This window comes from Schistocerca gregaria, chromosome 3, assembly GCF_023897955.1.
Source record: "Schistocerca gregaria isolate iqSchGreg1 chromosome 3, iqSchGreg1.2, whole genome shotgun sequence".
Classification (NCBI taxonomy): Eukaryota; Metazoa; Arthropoda; class Insecta; order Orthoptera; family Acrididae; genus Schistocerca; species Schistocerca gregaria.
This window is the reverse complement of record NC_064922.1, coordinates 948,667,812-948,689,415: the sequence shown is the minus strand read 5'-3', so window position 1 is coordinate 948,689,415 and position 21,604 is coordinate 948,667,812. Positions and strand designations below refer to the sequence as shown.

The following is a 21,604-nucleotide window of genomic DNA, read 5'->3' as shown; positions in this document are numbered from 1 at the left end:
TTGTCCAGTATGTGAAAAAGATAGCGGTGGTTCACATGATCAAAGGCTTTATGAAAGTCTAGAAATAGCAGGGCACAATTCAGGTTGGTGACTGAGGCAATGGAGATTAGGTCCCTAATTTCAGACATCGCAGACATGGCATTCCGTCCTGGCACGCAGGCCTGGTGCCGCCAGACAACTTTGTGAAGGAGCGGCGACATTCAGGCGTTAACAGCTCTGGCTATAGTTTTGTAGTCAAAATTAAGCAGGGTGAGCGGGCGCAGATTATCAAATCGCTTACACCCTTTGCGTTTGGGAACAAGGACAATTTTACCCTCCTTCATCGCATTAGGAACAGGCGCCCCGGCAATGATTTCATTTAAAATTTCTGTAAATGTAACACCAATTACATCCCAATACCGAAGGTAAAACTCCTTGGGTAGGCCGTCCAGTCCTGGGGCTTTGTTAGCGGGCGACTTAACAATAAGTTCTAAAGTCTCCTCGACACTAAACGGAGCCAGAAAGTCACGATTATCATCCGCAGTAACGGACGTGTCCATGAATTGGAGTACAGTAGCAGTCAAGTCATCATTGGTTGGGTAGTCCGAATACAGGCCGTGATAATATCTCTGAATTGCCGTGACTATGTCAGGTTGCCGAGTGAGAATTTCCCCGTTATTAGTTGCCAGTTCGTCTATAAATAAGCGTCTACGGTTGGTCTGATGCTTAATAAGATGGTACATGGAAGTTGTCTCAGATTGAACCAAAGAGTTGACTTTGGACTTGATTTTTAACCCTTCTAGTTGTTTACGTTTGATACTGAGCATCTTAGCCTTGATTTGCTTTATTTGAGCAGTGTAAATATTATTGACGCCAGATTTGTCGTAGAGCTCCCTTAAAATTGAATAATAAAATGCCGTGGTCTTCTTTGCATCCCTCGATTGCGTATTACAGTACGAAATTAAATACCGTCGCAACTTTGGTTTAGCAAAGGACGTCCACCACTCTACTTTCGTACGGTACCTATTGACAGAGCGAAGACAAAAAGTCCAAGTTCGTGTGACAAGTTCCTCGAGATCGGCGTCCTGAAGGTGGGAAAAGTTCAACATCCAGTGACCTCTGAATCGTTTGGTGGGTTGTCTGTCCAGTTGTATGACGGTTGCGTAGGCGCAGTGATCGCTACATGGGACGGGAATGACCTCTGAATCAACAACATGTTCTCCGAGCTGAGAAGACACATATATTCTGTCGAGGCGGCTACTCGAGGTGGAAGTGAAGTATGTAAATTTCACAAGGGTAGGGTGAAGGACTTCCCACGTATCCTGGAGATTCATTCGTAAAACCAGATCATGAAGCTCCTTACAATAGTTAAAATTTGGCCTCTGATCTTTTTGATGCACAACACAGTTAAAATCTCCGCCTAATACAAGGGCAGTCGGATTTTTACGAAGCAAGTAAATTAGTTCGTCTTTAAAGAACTCGGTCCTTGCGAACCTGTGGTCACTCCCGGAGGGCGCGTATAGGTTCACGAGCGTGACGCCGAATATTTTGCAGCATATGCCACGCCCTGACTCCAGTGTTTCAACGTCTGAGACGGGGATGCCCTCACGCACGAGAATGGCTGTACCAGTGCTAAGCTCGAAAGCAACATTGGTAGTACAGTGGAAACCGGGAATGACCAGATCTGAAAGAAGGAATTCCTGCAATAGAAGTACATCAGCGGCAGACTCATATACGAACTGCCTAAAGACTGCAAGTTTCAAATCAGACGTGATCCTGTTTACATTAACACTCAGGAACTTGTACGCTTGTGCCATGTAGTTTACGGAGCTACTTTAAATTAACGTGATCATCGTCTCCAGCAAACCAGTCCATTCGTGAAACAGCTGGTGGAGAGTGGCCATCACCATCGTTTGCATCCGAGAGGGCTTGCAGTTTGTGTTTGCTGCGTGGTACATTCAAGTTCGGTTGGAATTTCTTTTTGTTCCTCCCGCCACTGGCGACTTTTTCCGCAGAAAGTGGCATCGGAGAATCTACACAGGTCTCCTGTGCAGGTTGCCCTGCCACAGCAACGTGCAGTTGCGTCTCGCCGGTTAACCCTTCCAGAGACACGCTAAGTTCTTGTTTGGCCACACGTTGGGATTGTGTGGAAACACTCTCTCGGTCAGGTTGTTGACAAGCAAGGCTGAGATCTCGCTCTGTGTTGACACACTCGTAAGCGTGTTTGTTGTCAGTGTCGCATTGCTGTGATACGAGTTGTGAACTTGGGCACACCCCGCCGACGTAACTGTGGGCAACGTGCTGAGGTTCAATATCGGTCGGTTGGAGAGCCGACGCGATAGACGCGGATGGTAAGCAACAACCAACCTGGGGCGTAGCACTACCGTCAGCGGGCGAAGAAGTATCAACTTCAACGCTTGATTCTGGTAGAGCGTCATGCGAAAGCTCAGTGTCTCCTGCCGGTTGTTTGATATCAAGTGTGGCAGGTGTTACCGGTACGGAGACGCCTTCATCGGAACTACTACTGTCGCACGTTCGACGTCTCTTGGACGCTACCGCAGTGACGGGACGGGTGAGAGGGTTCTGATCCCCGCCCGTCGCAAGAGGAATAGCAGGGAACTCTTCTTCAAAAGGTTTTTCATGTACAATCACAGTATCACTGGAGGGGGACGGCCCAGTACTTGTTAATTGAGTACCTGTCACTAAATCAGCTAAAGTGAGTCTCTTACGTTGCTGGAAAGTAGGCTTTAAGACGGTCACCCTTTTAGGGCAATTTTGCCGTAAATGACCACTTTCATTGCAGATAAAACACGTAGAAGCTTGTCCGGAATAGGTAACCTGCACCTTATAACCACAAACAAATACATGCGATGGGATGTTGACTTTGACTTGCATCTCAACCGATCTGATACCAGAAAAACATTGCAACTTATGTTGCCTGGACCACTTTTCAAGTCGAATGTTACGCACCTCGCCATATTTAGTGAGCACATCTTTTAAGAAACAGTTGTCTACTTCAGGGGGCAGGTTGTAAATACGAACGTTGGAGATCTCGACATCAGCGTTAGTAATTTTGACAGTACTCACAGTGCCGTCGCGATGCCGGAAATCGACGCCGCCGCCATGTTTCTGCAAAAGACGTTCCAGTAAGAGGGGATTCAGAAGCTTCACGAAGAAGCAGTATAAATCCAGGTCGTAGTAGGCAGTGTGAACTTGTTCAGTGGTTATGCCTATTGTATCGACGATCCATTCATGAACTTCCAGTGAACTTGGCTGAACTGATCGTGTAGCCTTGTCAAACTCGAACTGCAGGGTATTTTTCCTTGGAATCGTGGGAACCATTTTGCAAATTAACCCAAATGGGCTAACTGCATACAGCAAATACTTCAAACAACGACACGAACACACAACCACGCACAATCACGTGAAACAGAAAGCACAAATACAACGTAAACAAGCAAGTGACACTGAGCGCTCCGAACGTCCGCACGCTGCCGCGTCGCAAGCGGTAATGTCGGCCATGGAACCGTATGCCTCTAGCGGACGTAAACTGAGCAGCATCATGTCATTAAACCGGTAAGCTGCGATTTATTTCATGTAGCGTCCTCAGGAAGTGTTTGCGTGGCAAATGAAGCAACCAAGTAGGTTGAAAGTGGAGGGAACAACTTCGAATGTAGCGAGAATTCTTGCCAGTATTCGTACATTAAGTGATTTCGAAGGGTCAGGTAATCAAAATCGCGGAACAGCCACTTTCGTATGGTGGATGCTTTGTGCTGGAAGCAGCCTAGCTATGAAAACAGCTATGGACACAGAGTACTGTCGAAAAGTACGTGCTGTCACACAACGCTACGTAGTGGGCTGATGGTGCTTGACACGATTACATTTGCACTTCACACGATCGACATACTGTCTCACAACTCAAGCAGCTCTTTCAGACTTCAACTACATTGGTCCTCAGCACAGCTCATGTTGTAGGTGTCGGATTAAGAAACCTCTTTGAGAATATGGTCCAGATTGGATGCTTCATTAGCAAGTGCGGCAAGATCTCAGTAGGTGGCGGGGTGCACAGCTGCTTACTTTTGCGGCCTGTTGGTCTAGGGGTATGATTCCTGCTTTGGGTGCAGGAGGTCCCGGGTTCAAATGCCGGACAGGCCCTACTTTTCACTTTCGCGACAACCAAGCACTACGATAAACTAGCGAGTCTCTGAAAGTAAGCCATGCAACGGGGCAAACTGCATGTCGGGCCACCGGCCAATGATACTGGCAAGTGCGTCTTGTGGAAAGCAATCTACGAAGCAGGATTAAGCCGTCTTCGATTACTTATATCTATACCTAAAGACTGACACGTACAACGATTCTATTCGTTTCCCAGGAACTAGTACATCGCATGCACATTTGTTAAATGCATGTGCATGCAGCACCCAAAACGGAGAGATCCTGGGAGAAGCAGCTGAGGTCGTCTTCTCGCAGTTGAACCCCTTACGTTCCGTTATTAATCCTAGTAGCAAAAGCATAAGCATTTGGAGCGTTCCCCATTCACGTGTGGACTGCTATTAACAATTTGCATTACATGATCCTAGCTAAACTTTTGCATATACAATTCCAACTGCCAGATCGTACACGTTTCTAGAAACGATCGCAAAACACTGAATCAGGTTCCACCGAGACTCGAACTCGGATCGCTGGATTCAAAGTCCATAGTGCTAACCATTACACCATGGAACCGTGTGTCTCTTGCGGACGTAAACTGAGCAGTATCTTGTCATTAAACCGGTAAGCTGCGATTTATTACATGTAGCGTCCTCAGGAAGTGTTTGCGTGGCAAATGAAGCAACCAAGTAGGTTGAAAGTGGAGGGAACAACTTCGAATGTAGCGAGAATTCTTGCCAGTATTCGTACATGAAGTGATGTCGAAGGGTCAGGTAATCAAAATCGCGGAACAGCCACTTTCGTATGGTGGATGCTTTGTGCTGGAAGCAGCCTAGCTATGAAAACAGCTATGGACACAGAGTACTGTCGAAAAGCACGTGCTGTCACACAACGCTACGTAGTGGGCTGATGGTGCTTGACACGATTACATTTGCACTTTACACGATCGACATACTGTCTCACAACTGAAGCAGCTCTTTCAGACTTCAACTACATTGGTCCTCAGCACAGCTCATGTTGTAGGTGTCGGATTAAGAAACCTCTTTGAGAATATGGTCCAGATTGGATGCTTCAATAGCAAGTGCGACAAGATCTCAGTAGGTGGCGGGGTGCACAGCTGCTTACTTTTGCGGCCTGTTGGTCTAGGGGTATGATTCCTGCTTTGGGTGCAGGAGGTCCCGGGTTCAAATGCCGGACAGGCCCTACTTTTCACTTTCGCGACAACCAAGCACTACGATAAACTAGCGAGTCTCTGAAAGTAAGCCATGAAACGGGCAAACTGCATGTCGGGCCACCGGCCAATGATACTGGCAAGTGCGTCTTGTGGAAAGCAATCTACGAAGCAGGATTAAGCCGTCTTCGATTACTTATATCTATACCTAAGGACTGACACGTACAACGATTCTATTCGATTCCCAGGAACTAGTACATCGCATGCACGTTTGTTAAATGCATGTGCATGCAAAACCCAAAACGGAGAGATGCTGGTAGAAGCAGCTGAGGTCGTCTTCTCGCAGTTGAACCCCTTACGTTCCGTTATTAATCCTAGTAGCAAAAGCATAAGCATTTGGAGCGTTCCCCATTCACGTGTGGACTGCTATTAACAATTTGCATTACATGATCCTAGCTAAACTTTTGCATATACAATTCCAACTGCCAGATCGTACACGTTTCTAGAAACGATCACAAAACACTGAATCAGGTTCCACCGAGACTCGAACTCGGATTGCTGGATTCAAAGTCCAGAGTGGTAACCATTACACCATGGAACCGTATGCCTCTAGCGGGCTTAAACCGAGCAGCATCATGTCATTAAACCGGTAAGCTGCGATTTATTACATGTAGCGTCCTCAGGAAGTGTTTGCGTGGCAAATGAAGCAACCAAGTAGGTTGAAAGTGGAGGGAACAACTTCGAATGTAGCGAGAATTCTTTCCAGTATTCGTACATTAAGTGATGTCGAAGGGTCAGGTAATCAAAATCGCGGAACAGCCACTTTCGTATGGTGGATGCTTTGTGCTGGAAGCAGCCTAGCTATGAAAACAGCTATGGACACAGAGTACTGTCGAAAAGTACGTGCTGTCACACAACGCTACGTAGTGGGCTGATGGTGCTTGACACGATTACATTTGCACTTCACACGATCGACATACTGTCTCACAACTCAAGCAGCTCTTTCAGCCTTCAACTACATTGGTCCTCAGCACTGCTCATGTTGTAGGTGTCGGATTAAGAAACCTCTTTGAGAATATGGTCCAGATTGGATGCTTCAATAGCAAGTGCGGCAAGATCTCAGTAGGTGGCGGGGTGCACAGCTGCGTACTTTTGCGGCCTGTTGGTCTAGGGGTATGATTCCTGCTTTGGGTGCAGGAGGTCCCGGATTCAAATGCCGGACAGGCCCTACTTTTCACTTTCGCGATAACCAAGCACTACGATAAACTAGCGAGTCTCTGAAAGTAAGCCATGAAACGGGGCAAACTGCATGTCGGGCCACCGGCCAATGATACTGGCAAGTGCGTCTTGTGGAAAGCAATCTACGAAGCAGGATTAAGCCGTCTTCGATTACTTATATCTATACCTAAAGACTGACACGTACAACGATTCTATTCGTTTCCCAGGAACTAGTACATCGCATGCACTTTTGTTAAATGCATGTGCATGCAGCACCCAAAACGGAGAGATGCAGGGAGAAGCAGCTGAGGTCGTCTTCTCGCAGTTGAACCCCTTACGTTCCGTTATTAATCCTAGTAGCAAAAGCATAAGCATTTGGAGCGTTCCCCATTCACGTGTGGACTGCTATTAACAATTTGCATTACATGATCCTAGCTAAACTTTTGCATATACAATTCCAACTGCCAGATCGTACACGTTTCTAGAAACGATCGCAAAACACTGAATCAGGTTCCACCGAGACTCGAACTCGGATGGCTGGATTCAAAGTCCAGAGCGCTAACCATTACACCATGGAACCGTATGCCTCTAGCGGGCTTAAACTGAGCAGCATCATGTCATTAAACCGGTAAGCTGCGATTTATTACATGTAGCGTCCTCAGGAAGTGTTTGCGTGGCAAATGAAGCAACCAAATAGGTTGAAAGTGGAGGGAACAACTTCGAATGTAGCGAGAATTCTTGCCAGTATTCGTACATTAAGTGATGTCGAAGGGTCAGGTAATCAAAATCGCGGAACAGCCACTTTCGTATGGTGGATGCTTTGTGCTGGAAGCAGCCTAGCTATGAAAACAGCTATGGACACAGAGTACTGTCGAAAAGTACGTGCTGTCACACAACGCTACGTAGTGGGCTGATGGTGCTTGACACGATTACATTTGCACTTCACACGATCGACATACTGTCTCACAACTCAAGCAGCTCTTTCAGCCTTCAACTACATTGGTCCTCAGCACAGCTCATGTTGTAGGTGTCGGATTAAGAAACCTCTTTGAGAATATGGTCCAGATTGGATGCTTCAATAGCAAGTGCGGCAAGATCTCAGTAGGTGGCGGGGTGCACAGCTGCCTACTTATGCGGCCTGTTGGTCTAGGGGTATGATTCCTGCTTTGGGTGCAGGAGGTCCCGGGTTCAAATGCCGGACAGGCCCTACTTTTCACTTTCGCGACAACCAAGCACTACGCTAAACTAGCGAGTCCCTGAAAGTAAGCCATGCAACGGGGCAAACTGCATGTCGGGCCACCGGCCAATGATACTGGCAAGTGCGTCTTGTGGAAAGCAATCTACGAAGCAGGATTAAGCCGTCTTCGATTACTTATATCTATACCTAAAGACTGACACGTACAACGATTCTATTCGTTTCCCAGGAACTAGTACATCGCATGCACGTTTGTTAAATGCATGTGCATGCAGCACCCAAAACGGAGAGATGCAGGGAGAAGCAGCTGAGGTCGTCTTCTCGCAGTTGAACCCCTTACGTTCCGTTATTAATCCTAGTAGCAAAAGCATAAGCATTTGGAGCGTTCCCCATTCACGTGTGGACTGCTATTAACAATTTGCATTACATGATCCTAGCTAAACTTTTGCATATACAATTCCAACTGCCAGATCGTACACGTTTCTAGAAACGATCGCAAAACACTGAATCAGGTTCCACCGAGACTCGAACTCGGATGGCTGGATTCAAAGTCCAGAGTGCTAACCATTACACCATGGAACCGTATGCCTCTAGCGGGCTTAAACTGAGCAGCATCATGTCATTAAACCGGTAAGCTGCGATTTATTACATGTAGCGTCCTCAGGAAGTGTTTGCGTGGCAAATGAAGAAAACCAAGTAGGTTGAAAGTGGAGGGAACAACTTCGAATGTAGCGAGAATTGTTGCCAGTATTCGTACATGAAGTGATGTCGAAGGGTCAGGTAATCAAAATCGCGGAACAGCCACTTTCGTATGGTGGATGCTTTGTGCTGGAAGCAGCCTAGCTATGAAAACAGCTATGGACACAGAGTACTGTCGAAAAGTACGTGCTGTCACACAACGCTACGTAGTGGGCTGATGGTGCTTGACACGATTACATTTGCACTTCACACGATCGACATACTGTCTCACAACTCAAGCAGCTCTTTCAGCCTTCAACTACATTGGTCCTCAGCACAGCTCATGTTGTAGGTGTCGGATTAAGAAACCTCTTTGAGAATATGGTCCAGATTGGATGCTTCAATAGCAAGTGCGGCAAGATCTCAGTAGGTGGCGGGGTGCACAGCTGCCTACTTTTGCGGCCTGTTGGTCTAGGGGTATGATTCCTGCTTTGGGTGCAGGAGGTCCCGGGTTCAAATGCCGGACAGGCCCTACTTTTCAATTTCGCGACAACCAAGCACTACGCTAAACTAGCGAGTCCCTGAAAGTAAGCCATGCAACGGGGCAAACTGCATGTCGGGCCACCGGCCAATGATACTGGCAAGTGCGTCTTGTGGAAAGCAATCTACGAAGCAGGATTAAGCCGTCTTCGATTACTTATATCTATACCTAAAGACTGACACGTACAACGATTCTATTCGTTTCCCAGGAACTAGTACATCGCATGCACGTTTGTTAAATGCATGCGCATGCAACACCCAAAACGGAGAGATGCTGGGAGAAGCAGCTGAGGTCGTCTTCTCGCAGTTGAACCCCTTACGTTCCGTTATTAATCCTAGTAGCAAAAGCATAAGCATTTGGAGCCTTCACCATTCACGTGTGGACTGCTATTAACAATTTGCATTACATGATCCTAGCTAAACTTTTGCATATACAATTCCAACTGCCAGATCGTACACGTTTCTAGAAACGATCGCAAAACACTGAATCAGGTTCCACCGAGACTCGAACTCGGATCGCTGGATTCAAAGTCCAGAGTGCTAACCATTACACCATGGAACCGTATGCCTCTAGCGGGCTTAAACTGAGCAGCATCATGTCATTAAACCGGTAAGCTGCGATTTATTACATGTAGCGTCCTCAGGAAGTGTTTGCGTGGCAAATGAAGCAACCAAGTAGGTTGAAAGTGGAGGGAACAACTTCGAATGTAGCGAGAATTCTTGCCAGTATTCGTACATGAAGTGATGTCGAAGGGTCAGGTAATCAAAATCGCGGAACAGCCACTTTCGTATGGTGGATGCTTTGTGCTGGAAGCAGCCTAGCTATGAAAACAGCTATGGACACAGAGTACTGTCGAAAAGTACGTGCTGTCACACAACGCTACGTAGTGGGCTGATGGTGCTTGACACGATTACATTTGCACTTCACACGATCGACATACTGTCTCACAACTCAAGCAGCTCTTTCAGCCTTCAACTACATTGGTCCTCAGCACAGCTCATGTTGTAGGTGTCGGATTAAGAAACCTCTTTGAGAATATGGTCCAGATTGGATGCTTCAATAGCAAGTGCGGCAAGATCTCAGTAGGTGGCGGGGTGCACAGCTGCGTACTTTTGCGGCCTGTTGGTCTAGGGGTATGATTCCTGCTTTGGGTGCAGGAGGTCCCGGATTCAAATGCCGGACAGGCCCTACTTTTCACTTTCGCGACAACCAAGCACTACGATAAACTAGCGAGTCTCTGAAAGTAAGCCATGAAACGGGGCAAACTGCATGTCGGGCCACCGGCCAATGATACTGGCAAGTGCGTCTTGTGGAAAGCAATCTACGAAGCAGGATTAAGCCGTCTTCGATTACTTATATCTATACCTAAAGACTGACACGTACAACGATTCTATTCGTTTCCCAGGAACTAGTACATCGCATGCACGTTTGTTAAATGCACGTGCATGCAGCACCCAAAACGGAGAGATGCTGGTAGAAGCAGCTGAGGTCGTCTTCTCGCAGTTGAACCCCTTACGTTCCGTTATTAATCCTAGTTGCAAAAGCATAAGCATTTGGAGCGTTCCCCATTCACATGTGGACTGCTATTAACAATTTGCATTACATGATCCTAGCTAAACTTTTGCATATACAATTCCAACTGCCAGATCGTACACGTTTCTAGAAACGATCGCAAAACACTGAATCAGGTTCCACCGAGACTCGAACTCGGATGGCTGGATTCAAAGTCCAGAGTGCTAACCATTACACCATGGAACCGTATGCCTCTAGCGGGCTTAAACTGAGCAGCATCATGTCATTAAACCGGTAAGCTGCGATTTATTACATGTAGCGTCCTCAGGAAGTGTTTGCGTGGCAAATGAAGCAACCAAGTAGGTTGAAAGTGGAGGGAACAACTTCGAATGTAGCGAGAATTCTTGCCAGTATTCGTACATGAAGTGATGTCGAAGGGTCAGGTAATCAAAATCGCGGAACAGCCACTTTCGTATGGTGGATGCTTTGTGCTGGAAGCAGCCTAGCTATGAAAACAGCTATGGACACAGAGTACTGTCGAAAAGTACGTGCTGTCACACAACGCTACGTGGTGGGCTGATGGTGCTTGACACGATTACATTTGCACTTCACACGATCGACATACTGTCTCACAACTCAAGCAGCTCTTTCAGACTTCAACTACATTGGTCCTCAGCACAGCTCATGTTGTAGGTGTCGGATTAAGAAACCTCTTTGAGAATATGGTCCAGATTGGATGCTTCAATAGCAAGTGCGGCAAGATCTCAGTAGGTGGCGGGGTGCACAGCTGCTTACTTTTGCGGCCTGTTGGTCTAGGGGTATGATTCCTGCTTTGGGTGCAGGAGGTCCCGGGTTCAAATGCCGGACAGGCCCTACTTTTCACTTTCGCGACAACCAAGCACTACGATAAACTAGCGAGTCTCTGAAAGTAAGCCATGCAACGGGGGAAAATTCCGTGTCGGGCCACCGGCCAATGACACTGGCAAGTGCGTCTTGTGGAAAGCAATCTACGAAGCAGGATTAAGCCGTCTTCGATTACTTATATCTATACCTAAACACTGACACGTACAACGATTCTATTCGTTTCCCAGGAACTAGTACATCGCATGCACGTTTGTTAAATGCATGTGCATGCAGCACCCAAAACGGAGAGATGCTGGGAGAAGCAGATGAGGTCGTCTTCTCGCAGTTGAACCCCTTACGTTCCGTTATTAATCCTAGTAGCAAAAGCATAAGCATTTGGAGCGTTCCCCATTCACGTGTGGACTGCTATTAACAATTTAAAACGGAGAGATGCTGGGAGAAGCAGATGAGGTCGTCTTCTCGCAGTTGAACCCCTTACGTTCCGTTATTAATCCTAGTAGCAAAAGCATAAGCATTTGGAGCGTTCCCCATTCACGTGTGGACTGCTATTAACAATTTGCATTACATGATCCTAGCTAAACTTTTGCATATACAATTCCAACTGCCAGCTCGTACACGTTTCTAGAAACGATCGCAAAACACTGAATCAGGTTCCACCGAGACTCGAACTCGGATCGCTGGATTCAAAGTCCACAGTGTTAACCATTACACCATGGAACCGTGTGCCGCTAGCGGACTTAAACTGAGCAGCATCATGTCATTAAACCGGTAAGCTGCGATTTATTACATGTAGCGTCCTCAGGAAGTGTTTGCGTGGCAAATGAAGCAACCAAGTAGGTTGAAAGTGGAGGGAACAACTTCGAATGTAGCGAGAATTCTTGCCAGAATTCGTACATGAAGTGATGTCGAAGGGTCAGGTAATCAAAATCGCGGAACAGCCACTTTCGTATGGTGGATGCTTTGTGCTGGAAGCAGCCTAGCTATGAAAACAGCTATGGACACAGAGTACTGTCGAAAAGTACGTGCTGTCACACAACGCTACGTAGTGGGCTGATGGTGCTTGACACGATTACATTTGCACTTCACACGATCGACATACTGTCTCACAACTCAAGCAGCTCTTTCAGACGTCAACTACATTGGTCCTCAGCACTGCTCATGTTGTAGGTGTCGGATTAAGAAACCTCTTTGAGAATATGGTCCAGATTGGATGCTTCAATAGCAAGTGCGGCAAGATCTCAGTAAGTGGCGGGGTGCACAGCTGCTTACTTTTGCGGCCTGTTGGTCTAGGGGTATGATTCCTGCTTTGGGTGCAGGAGGTCCCGGGTTCAAATGCCGGAAAGGCCCTACTTTTCACTTTCGCGACAACCAAGCACTACGATAAACTAGCGAGTCTCTGAAAGTAAACCATGCAACGGGGCAAACTGCATGTCGGGTCTCCGGCCAATGATACTGGCAAGTGCGTCTTGTGGAAAGCAATCTACGAAGCAGGATTAAGCCGTCTTCGATTACTTATATCTATACCTAAAGACTGACACGTACAACGATTCTATTCGTTTCCCAGGAACTAGTACATCGCATGCACGTTTGTTAAATGCATGTGCATGCAGCACCCAAAACGGAGAGATGCTGGGAGAAGCAGATGAGGTCGTCTTCTCGCAGTTGAACCACTTACGTTCCGTTATTAATCCTAGTAGCAAAAGCATAAGCATTTGGAGCGATCCCCATTCACGTGTGGACTGCTATTAACAATTTAAAACGGAGAAATGCTGGGAGAAGCAGATGAGGTCGTCTTCTCGCAGTTGAACCCCTTACGTTCCGTTATTAATCCTAGTAGCAAAAGCATAAGCATTTGGAGCGTTCCCCATTCACGTGTGGACTGCTATTAACAATTTGCATTACATGATCCTAGCTAAACTTTTGCATATACAATTCCAACTGCCAGCTCGTACACGTTTCTAGAAACGATCGCAAAACACTGAATCAGGTTCCACCGAGACTCGAACTCGGATCGCTGGATTCAAAGTCCACAGTGTTAACCATTACACCATGGAACCGTGTGCCGCTAGCGGACTTAAACTGAGCAGCATCATGTCATTAAACCGGTAAGCTGCGATTTATTACATGTAGCGTCCTCAGGAAGTGTTTGCGTGGCAAATGAAGCAACCAAGTAGGTTGAAAGTGGAGGGAACAACTTCGAATGTAGCGAGAATTCTTGCCAGTATTCGTACATGAAGTGATGTCGAAGGGTCAGGTAATCAAAATCGCGGAACAGCCACTTTCGTATGGTGGATGCTTTGTGCTGGAAGCAGCCTAGCTATGAAAACAGCTATGGACACAGAGTACTGTCGAAAAGTACGTGCTGTCACACAACGCTACGTAGTGGGCTGATGGTGCTTGACACGATTACATTTGCACTTCACACGATCGACATACTGTCTCACAACTGAAGCAGCTCTTTCAGACGTCAACTACATTGGTCCTCAGCACAGCTCATGTTGTAGGTGTCGGATTAAGAAACCTCTTTGAGAATATGGTCCAGATTGGATGCTTCAATAGCAAGTGCGGCAAGATCTCAGTAAGTGGCGGGGTGCACAGCTGCTTACTTTTGCGGCCTGTTGGTCTAGGGGTATGATTCCTGCTTTGGGTGCAGGAGGTCCCGGGTTCAAATGCCGGACAGGCCCTACTTTTCACTTTCGCGACAACCAAGCACTACGATAAACTAGCGAGTCTCTGAAAGTAAACCATGCAACGGGGCACACAGCATGTCGGGTCTCCGGCCAATGATACTGGCAAGTGCGTCTTGTGGAAAGCAATCTACGAAGCAGGATTAAGCCGTCTTCGATTACTTATATCTATACCTAAAGACTGACACGTACAACGATTCTATTCGTTTCCCAGGAACTAGTACATCGCATGCACGTTTGTTAAATGCATGCGCATGCAGCACCCAAAACGGAGAGATGCTGGGAGAAGCAGCTGAGGTCGTCTTCTCGCAGTTGAACCCCTTACGTTCCGTTATTAATCCTAGTAGCAAAAGCATAAGCATTTGGAGCGTTCCACATTCTCGTGTGGACTGCTATTAACAATTTGCATTACACGATCCTAGCTAAACTTTTGCATATACAATTCCAACTGCCAGATCGTACACGTTTCTAGAAACGATCGCAAAACACTGAATCAGGTTCCACCGAGACTCGAACTCGGATCGCTGCATTCAAAGTCCAGAGTGCTAACCATTACACCATGGAACCGTATACCTCTAGCGGACGTAAACTGAGCGGCATCATGTCATTAAACCGGTAAGCTGCGATTTATTACATGTAGCGTCCTCAGGAAGTGTTTGCGTGGCAAATGAAGCAACCAAGTAGGTTGAAAGTGGAGGGAACAACTTCGAATGTAGCGAGAATTCTTGCCAGTATTCGTACATTAAGTGATGTCGAAGGGTCAGGTAATCAAAATCGCGGAACAGCCACTTTCGTATGGTGGATGCTTTGTGCTGGAAGCAGCCTAGCTATGAAAACAGCTATGGACACAGAGTACTGTCGAAAAGTACGTGCTGTCACACAACGCTACGTAGTGGGCTGATGGTGCTTGACACGATTACATTTGCACTTCACACGATCGACATACTGTCTCACAACTGAAGCAGCTCTTTCAGACTTCAACTACATTGGTCCTCAGCACAGCTCATGTTGTAGGTGTCGGATTAAGAAACCTCTTTGAGAATATGGTCCAGATTGGATGCTTCAATAGCAAGTGCGGCAAGATCTCAGTAGGTGGCGGGGTGCACAGCTGCTTACTTTTGCGGCCTGTTGGTCTAGGGGTATGATTCCTGCTTTGGGTGCAGGAGGTCCCGGGTTCAAATGCCGGACAGGCCCTACTTTTCACTTTCGCGACAACCAAGCACTACGATAAACTAGCGAGTCTCTGAAAGTATGCCATGCAACGGGGCAAACTGCATGTCGGGCCACCGGCCAATGATACTGGCAAGTGCGTCTTGTGGAAAGCAATCTACGAAGCAGGATTAAGCCGTCTTCGATTACTTATATCTATACCTAAAGACTGACACGTACAACGATTCTATTCGTTCCCCAGGAACTAGTACATCGCATGCACGTTTGTTAAATGCATGTGCATGCAGCACCCAAAACGGAGAGATGCTGGGAGAAGCAGCTGAGGTCGTCTTCTCGCAGTTGAACCCCTTACGTTCCGTTATTAATCCTAGTAGCAAAAGCATAAGCATTTGGAGCGTTCCCCATTCACGTGTGGACTGCTATTAACAATTTGCATTACATGATCCTAGCTAAACTTTTGCATATACAATTCCAACTGCCAGATCGTACACGTTTCTAGAAACGATCGCAAAACACTGAATCAGGTTCCACCGAGACTCGAACTCGGATGGCTGGATTCAAAGTCCAGAGTGCTAACCATTACACCATGGAACCGTGTGCCTCTAGCGGGCTTAAACTGAGAAGCATCATGTCATTAAACCGGTAAGCTGCGATTTATTACATGTAGCGTCCTCAGGAAGTGTTTGCGTGGCAAATGAAGCAACCAAGTAGGTTGAAAGTGGAGGGAACAACTTCGAATTTAGCGAGAATTCTTGCCAGTATTCGTACATGAAGTGATGTCGAAGGGTCAGGTAATCAAAATCGCGGAACAGCCACTTTCGTATGGTGGATGCTTTGTGCTGGAAGCAGCCTAGCTATGAAAACAGCTATGGACACAGAGTACTGTCGAAAAGTACGTGCTGTCACACAACGCTACGTAGCGGGCGGATGGTGCTTGACACTATTACATTTGCACTTCACACGATCGACATACTGTCTCACAACTCAAGCAGCTCTTTCAGCCTTCAACTACATTGGTCCTCAGCACAGCTCATGTTGTAGGTGTCGGATTATGAAACCTCTTTGAGAATATGGTCCAGATTGGATGCTTCAATAGCAAGTGCGGCAAGATCTTAGTAGGTGGCGGGGTGCACAGCTGCTTACTTTTGCGGCCTGTTGGTCTAGGGGTATGATTCCTGCTTTGGGTGCAGGAGGTCCCGGGTTCAAATGCCGGACAGGCCCTACTTTTCACTTTCGCGACAACCAAGCACTACGATAAACTAGCGAGTCTCTGAAAGTAAGCCATGAAACGGGCAAACTGCATGTGGGGCCACCGGCCAATGATACTGGCAAGTGCGCCTTGTGGAAAGCAATCTACGAAGCAGGATTAAGCCGTCTTCGATTACTTATATCTATACCTAAAGACTGACACGTACAACAATTCTATTCGTTTCCCAGGAACTAGTACATCGCATGCACGTTTGTTAAATGCATGTGCATGCAGCACCCAAAACGGAGAGATGCTGGGAGAAGCATCTGAGGTCGTCTTCTCGCAGTTGAACCCCTTACGTTCCGTTATTAATCCTAGTAGCAAAAGCATAAGCATTTGGAGCGTTCCCCATTCACGTGTGGACTGCTATTAACAATTTGCATTACATGATCCTAGCTAAAATTTTGCATATACAATTCCAACTGCCAGCTCGTACACGTTTCTAGAAACGATCGCAAAACACTGAATCAGGTTCCACAGAGACTCGAACTCGGATCGCTGGATTCAAAGCCCAGAGTGCTAACCATTACACCATGGAACCGTGTGCCTCTAGCGGACTTAAACTGAGCAGCATCATGTCATTAAACCGGTAAGCTAAGATTTATTACATGTAGCGTCCTCAGGAAGTGTTTGCGTGGCAAGTGAAGCAACCAAGTAGGTTGAAAGTGGAGGGAACAACTTCGAATGTAGCGAGAATTCTTGCCAGTATTCGTACATGAAGTGATGTCGAAGGGTCAGGTAATCAAAATCGCGGAACAGCCACTTTCGTATGGTGGATGCTTTGTGCTGGAAGCAGCCTAGCTATGAAAACAGCTATGGACACAGAGTACTGTCGAAAAGTACGTGCTGTCACACAACGCTACGTAGTGGGCGGATGGTGCTTGACACTATTACATTTGCACTTCACACGATCGACATACTGTCTCACAACTCAAGCAGCTCTTTCAGCCTTCAACTACATTGGTCCTCAGCACAGCTCATGTTGTAGGTGTCGGATTAAGAAACCTCTTTGAGAATATGGTCCAGATTGGATGCTTCAATAGCAAGTGCGGCAAGATCTTAGTAGGTGGCGGGGTGCACAGCTGCTTACTTTTGCGGCCTGTTGGTCTAGGGGTATGATTCCTGCTTTGGGTGTAGGAGGTCCCGGGTTCAAATGCCGGACAGGCCCTACTTTTCACTTTCGCGATAACCAAGCACTACGATAAACTAGCGAGTCTCTGAAAGTAAGCCATGAAACGGGCAAACTGCATGTCGGGCCACCGGCCAATGATACTGGCAAGTGCGCCTTGTGGAAAGCAATCTACGAAGCAGGATTAAGCCGTCTTCGATTACTTATATCTATACCTAAAGACTGACACGTACAACAATTCTATTCGTTTCCCAGGAACTAGTACATCGCATGCACGTTTGTTAAATGCATGTGCATGCAGCACCCAAAACGGAGAGATGCTGGGAGAAGCAGCTGAGGTCGTCTTCTCGCAGTTGAACCCCTTACGTTCCGTTATTAATCCTAGTAGCAAAAGCATAAGCATTTGGAGCGTTCCCCATTCACGTGTGGACTGCTATTAACAATTTGCATTACATGATCCTAGCTAAACTTTTGCATATACAATTCCAACTGCCAGATCGTACACGTTTCTAGAAACGATCGCAAAACACTGAATCAGGTTCCACCGAGACTCGAACTCGGATGGCTGGATTCAAAGTCCAGAGTGCTAACCATTACACCATGGAACCGTATGCCTCTAGCGGGCTTAAACTGAGCAGCATCATGTCATTAAACCGGTAAGCTGCGATTTATTACATGTAGCGTCCTCAGGAAGTGTTTGCGTGGCAAATGAAGCAACCAAGTAGGTTGAAAGTGGAGGGAACAACTTCGAATGTAGCGAGAATTCTTGCCAGTATTCGTACATGAAGTGATGTCGAAGGGTCAGGTAATCAAAATCGAGGAACAGCCACTTTCGTATGGTGGATGCTTTGTGCTGGAAGCAGCCTAGCTATGAAAACAGCTATGGACACAGAGTACTGTCGAAAAGTACGTGCTGTCACACAACGCTACGTAGTGGGCTGATGGTGCTTGACATGATTACATTTGCACTTCACACGATCGACATACTGTCTCACAACTCAAGCAGCTCTTTCAGCCTTCAACTACATTGGTCCTCAGCACAGCTCATGTTGTAGGTGTCGGATTAAGAAACCTCTTTGAGAATATGGTCCAGATTGGATGCTTCAATAGCAAGTGCGGCAAGATCTCAGTAGGTGGCGGGGTGCACAGCTGCCTACTTTTGCGGCCTGTTGGTCTAGGGGTATGATTCCTGCTTTGGGTGCAGGAGGTCCCGGGTTCAAATGCCGGACAGGCCCTACTTTTCACTTTCGCGACAACCAAGCACTACGCTAAACTAGCGAGTCCCTGAAAGTAAGCCATGCAACGGGGCAAACTGCATGTCGGGCCACCGGTCAATGATACTGGCAAGTGCGTCTTGTGGAAAGCAATCTACGAAGCAGGATTAAGCCGTCTTCGATTACTTATATCTATACCTAAAGACTGACACGTACAACGATTCTATTCGTTTCCCAGGAACTAGTACATCGCATGCACGTTTGTTAAATGCATGCGCATGCAACACCCAAAACGGAGAGATGCTGGGAGAAGCAGCTGAGGTCGTCTTCTCGCAGTTGAACCCCTTACGTTCCGTTATTAATCCTAGTAGCAAAAGCATAAGCATTTGGAGCGTTCCCCATTCACGTGTGGACTGCTATTAACAATTTGCATTACATGATCCTAGCTAAACTTTTGCATATACAATTCCAACTGCCAGATCGTACACGTTTCTAGAAACGATCGCAAAACACTGAATCAGGTTCCACCGAGACTCGAACTCGGATCGCTGCATTCAAAGTCCAGAGTGCTAACCATTACACCATGGAACCGTATGCCTCTAGCGGGCTTAAACTGAGCAGCATCATGTCATTAAACCGGTAAGCTGCGATTTATTACATGTAGCGTCCTCAGGAAGTGTTTGCGTGGCAAATGAAGCAACCAAGTAGGTTGAAAGTGGAGGGAACAACTTCGAATGTAGCGAGAATTCTTGCCAGTATTCGTACATTAAGTGATGTCGAAGGGTCAGGTAATCAAAATCGCGGAACAGCCACTTTCGTATGGTGGATGCTTTGTGCTGGAAGCAGCCTAGCTATGAAAACAGCTATGGACACAGAGTACTGTCGAAAAGTACGTGCTGTCACACAACGCTACATAGTGGGCTGATGGTGCTTGACACGATTACATTTGCACTTCACACGATCGACATACTGTCTCACAACTGAAGCAGCTCTTTCAGACGTCAACTACATTGGTCCTCAGCACAGCTCATGTTGTAGGTGTCGGATTAAGAAACCTCTTTGAGAATATGGTCCAGATTGGATGCTTCAATAGCAAGTGCGGCAAGATCTCAGTAGGTGGCGGGGTGCACAGCTGCGTACTTTTGCGGCCTGTTGGTCTAGGGGTATGATTCCTGCTTTGGGTGCAGGAGGTCCCGGATTCAAATGCCGGACAGGCCCTACTTTTCACTTTCGCGACAACCAAGCACTACGATAAACTAGCGAGTCTCTGAAAGTAAGCCATGAAACGGGGCAAACTGCATGTCGGGCCACCGGCCAATGATACTGGCAAGTGCGTCTTGTGGAAAGCAATCTACGAAGCAGGATTAAGCCGTCTTCGATTACTTATATCTATACCTAAAGACTGACACGTACAACGATTCTATTCGTTTCCCAGGAACTAGTACATCGCATGCACGTTTGTTAAATGCATGTGCATGCAGCACCCAAAACGGAGAGATGCTGGTAGAAGCAGCTGAGGTCGTCTTCTCGCAGTTGAACCCCTTACGTTCCGTTATTAATCCTAGTAGCAAAAGCATAAGCATTTGGAGCGTTCCCCATTCACGTGTGGACTGCTATTAACAATTTGCATTACATGATCCTAGCTAAACTTTTGCATATACAATTCCAACTGCCAGATCGTACACGTTTCTAGAAACGATCGCAAAACACTGAATCAGGTTCCACCGAGACTCGAACTCGGATCGCTGCATTCAAAGTCCAGAGTGCTAACCATTACACCATGGAACCGTATGCCTCTAGCGGGCTTAAACTGAGCAGCATCATGTCATTAAACCGGTAAGCTGCGATTTATTACATGTAGCGTCCTCAGGAAGTGTTTGCGTGGCAAATGAAGCAACCAAGTAGGTTGAAAGTGGAGGGAACAACTTCGAATGTAGCGAGAATTCTTGCCAGTATTCGTACATGAAGTGATGTCGAAGGGTCAGGTAATCAAAATCGCGGAACAGCCACTTTCGTATGGTGGATGCTTTGTGCTGGAAGCAGCCTAGCTATGAAAACAGCTATGGACACAGAGTACTGTCGAAAAGTACGTGCTGTCACACAACGCTACGTAGTGGGCTGATGGTGCTTGACACGATTACATTTGCACTTCACACGATCGACATACTGTCTCACAACTCAAGCAGCTCTTTCAGACTTCAACTACATTGGTCCTCAGCACAGCTCATGTTGTAGGTGTCGGATTAAGAAACCTCTTTGAGAATATGGTCCAGATTGGATGCTTCAATAGCAAGTGCGGCAAGATCTCAGTAGGTGGCGGGGTGCACAGCTGCTTACTTTTGCGGCCTGTTGGTCTAGGGGTATGATTCCTGCTTTGGGTGCAGGAGGTCCCGGGTTCAAATGCCGGACAGGCCCTACTTTTCACTTTCGCGACAACCAAGCACTACGATAAACTAGCGAGTCTCTGAAAGTAAGCCATGCAACGGGGCAAACTGCATGTCGGGCCACCGGCCAATGATACTGGCAAGTGCGTCTTGTGGAAAGCAATCTACGAAGCAGGATTAAGCCGTCTTCGATTACTTATATCTATACCTAAAGACTGACACGTACAACGATTCTATTCGTTTCCCAGGAACTAGTACATCGCATGCACGTTTGTTAAATGCATGTGCATGCAGCACCCAAAACGGAGAGATGCTGGGAGAAGCAGCTGAGGTCGTCTTCTCGCAGTTGAACCCCTTACGTTCCGTTATTAATCCTAGTAGCAAAAGCATAAGCATTTGGAGCGTTCCCCATTCACGTGTGGACTGCTATTAACAATTTGCATTACATGATCCTAGCTAAACTT

The 21,604-nt window shown here is 46.9% G+C and overlaps 28 non-coding genes across 28 annotated transcripts; 14 read left to right on the top strand and 14 right to left on the bottom strand.

Moving 5' to 3' along the window:
- The first annotated feature begins 4,062 nt into the window (after positions 1–4,062).
- Positions 4,063–4,134, top strand: Trnap-ugg (transfer RNA proline (anticodon UGG)). Its single transcript has one exon. It is a non-coding gene; the product is annotated as a tRNA-Pro (tRNA).
- Positions 4,135–4,632: 498 nt separating this feature from the next.
- Positions 4,633–4,704, bottom strand: Trnaq-uug (transfer RNA glutamine (anticodon UUG)). The gene has a single exon. It is a non-coding gene; the product is annotated as a tRNA-Gln (tRNA).
- A 555-nt stretch (positions 4,705–5,259) lies between these two features.
- Trnap-ugg (transfer RNA proline (anticodon UGG)) lies at positions 5,260–5,331 on the top strand. The gene has a single exon. It is a non-coding gene; the product is annotated as a tRNA-Pro (tRNA).
- Positions 5,332–5,828: 497 nt separating this feature from the next.
- On the bottom strand, positions 5,829–5,900 carry Trnaq-uug (transfer RNA glutamine (anticodon UUG)). The gene has a single exon. It is a non-coding gene; the product is annotated as a tRNA-Gln (tRNA).
- A 555-nt stretch (positions 5,901–6,455) lies between these two features.
- Positions 6,456–6,527, top strand: Trnap-ugg (transfer RNA proline (anticodon UGG)). The gene has a single exon. It is a non-coding gene; the product is annotated as a tRNA-Pro (tRNA).
- Positions 6,528–7,025: 498 nt separating this feature from the next.
- On the bottom strand, positions 7,026–7,097 carry Trnaq-uug (transfer RNA glutamine (anticodon UUG)). Its single transcript has one exon. It is a non-coding gene; the product is annotated as a tRNA-Gln (tRNA).
- A 555-nt stretch (positions 7,098–7,652) lies between these two features.
- Positions 7,653–7,724, top strand: Trnap-ugg (transfer RNA proline (anticodon UGG)). Its single transcript has one exon. It is a non-coding gene; the product is annotated as a tRNA-Pro (tRNA).
- A 498-nt stretch (positions 7,725–8,222) lies between these two features.
- Trnaq-uug (transfer RNA glutamine (anticodon UUG)) lies at positions 8,223–8,294 on the bottom strand. The gene has a single exon. It is a non-coding gene; the product is annotated as a tRNA-Gln (tRNA).
- Positions 8,295–8,850: 556 nt separating this feature from the next.
- On the top strand, positions 8,851–8,922 carry Trnap-ugg (transfer RNA proline (anticodon UGG)). Its single transcript has one exon. It is a non-coding gene; the product is annotated as a tRNA-Pro (tRNA).
- A 498-nt stretch (positions 8,923–9,420) lies between these two features.
- Trnaq-uug (transfer RNA glutamine (anticodon UUG)) lies at positions 9,421–9,492 on the bottom strand. The gene has a single exon. It is a non-coding gene; the product is annotated as a tRNA-Gln (tRNA).
- Positions 9,493–10,047: 555 nt separating this feature from the next.
- Positions 10,048–10,119, top strand: Trnap-ugg (transfer RNA proline (anticodon UGG)). The gene has a single exon. It is a non-coding gene; the product is annotated as a tRNA-Pro (tRNA).
- Positions 10,120–10,617: 498 nt separating this feature from the next.
- Positions 10,618–10,689, bottom strand: Trnaq-uug (transfer RNA glutamine (anticodon UUG)). Its single transcript has one exon. It is a non-coding gene; the product is annotated as a tRNA-Gln (tRNA).
- A 555-nt stretch (positions 10,690–11,244) lies between these two features.
- Trnap-ugg (transfer RNA proline (anticodon UGG)) lies at positions 11,245–11,316 on the top strand. Its single transcript has one exon. It is a non-coding gene; the product is annotated as a tRNA-Pro (tRNA).
- Positions 11,317–11,955: 639 nt separating this feature from the next.
- On the bottom strand, positions 11,956–12,027 carry Trnaq-uug (transfer RNA glutamine (anticodon UUG)). Its single transcript has one exon. It is a non-coding gene; the product is annotated as a tRNA-Gln (tRNA).
- Positions 12,028–13,292: 1,265 nt separating this feature from the next.
- On the bottom strand, positions 13,293–13,364 carry Trnaq-uug (transfer RNA glutamine (anticodon UUG)). The gene has a single exon. It is a non-coding gene; the product is annotated as a tRNA-Gln (tRNA).
- Positions 13,365–13,919: 555 nt separating this feature from the next.
- Positions 13,920–13,991, top strand: Trnap-ugg (transfer RNA proline (anticodon UGG)). The gene has a single exon. It is a non-coding gene; the product is annotated as a tRNA-Pro (tRNA).
- Positions 13,992–14,489: 498 nt separating this feature from the next.
- Trnaq-uug (transfer RNA glutamine (anticodon UUG)) lies at positions 14,490–14,561 on the bottom strand. Its single transcript has one exon. It is a non-coding gene; the product is annotated as a tRNA-Gln (tRNA).
- A 555-nt stretch (positions 14,562–15,116) lies between these two features.
- Trnap-ugg (transfer RNA proline (anticodon UGG)) lies at positions 15,117–15,188 on the top strand. The gene has a single exon. It is a non-coding gene; the product is annotated as a tRNA-Pro (tRNA).
- A 498-nt stretch (positions 15,189–15,686) lies between these two features.
- On the bottom strand, positions 15,687–15,758 carry Trnaq-uug (transfer RNA glutamine (anticodon UUG)). The gene has a single exon. It is a non-coding gene; the product is annotated as a tRNA-Gln (tRNA).
- Positions 15,759–16,313: 555 nt separating this feature from the next.
- Positions 16,314–16,385, top strand: Trnap-ugg (transfer RNA proline (anticodon UGG)). The gene has a single exon. It is a non-coding gene; the product is annotated as a tRNA-Pro (tRNA).
- Positions 16,386–16,882: 497 nt separating this feature from the next.
- Positions 16,883–16,954, bottom strand: Trnaq-uug (transfer RNA glutamine (anticodon UUG)). The gene has a single exon. It is a non-coding gene; the product is annotated as a tRNA-Gln (tRNA).
- A 555-nt stretch (positions 16,955–17,509) lies between these two features.
- Positions 17,510–17,581, top strand: Trnap-ugg (transfer RNA proline (anticodon UGG)). The gene has a single exon. It is a non-coding gene; the product is annotated as a tRNA-Pro (tRNA).
- Positions 17,582–18,078: 497 nt separating this feature from the next.
- Trnaq-uug (transfer RNA glutamine (anticodon UUG)) lies at positions 18,079–18,150 on the bottom strand. The gene has a single exon. It is a non-coding gene; the product is annotated as a tRNA-Gln (tRNA).
- Positions 18,151–18,705: 555 nt separating this feature from the next.
- Positions 18,706–18,777, top strand: Trnap-ugg (transfer RNA proline (anticodon UGG)). The gene has a single exon. It is a non-coding gene; the product is annotated as a tRNA-Pro (tRNA).
- A 498-nt stretch (positions 18,778–19,275) lies between these two features.
- On the bottom strand, positions 19,276–19,347 carry Trnaq-uug (transfer RNA glutamine (anticodon UUG)). Its single transcript has one exon. It is a non-coding gene; the product is annotated as a tRNA-Gln (tRNA).
- Positions 19,348–19,902: 555 nt separating this feature from the next.
- Positions 19,903–19,974, top strand: Trnap-ugg (transfer RNA proline (anticodon UGG)). Its single transcript has one exon. It is a non-coding gene; the product is annotated as a tRNA-Pro (tRNA).
- A 498-nt stretch (positions 19,975–20,472) lies between these two features.
- On the bottom strand, positions 20,473–20,544 carry Trnaq-uug (transfer RNA glutamine (anticodon UUG)). Its single transcript has one exon. It is a non-coding gene; the product is annotated as a tRNA-Gln (tRNA).
- A 555-nt stretch (positions 20,545–21,099) lies between these two features.
- Trnap-ugg (transfer RNA proline (anticodon UGG)) lies at positions 21,100–21,171 on the top strand. The gene has a single exon. It is a non-coding gene; the product is annotated as a tRNA-Pro (tRNA).
- The last annotated feature ends 433 nt before the right edge of the window (positions 21,172–21,604 follow it).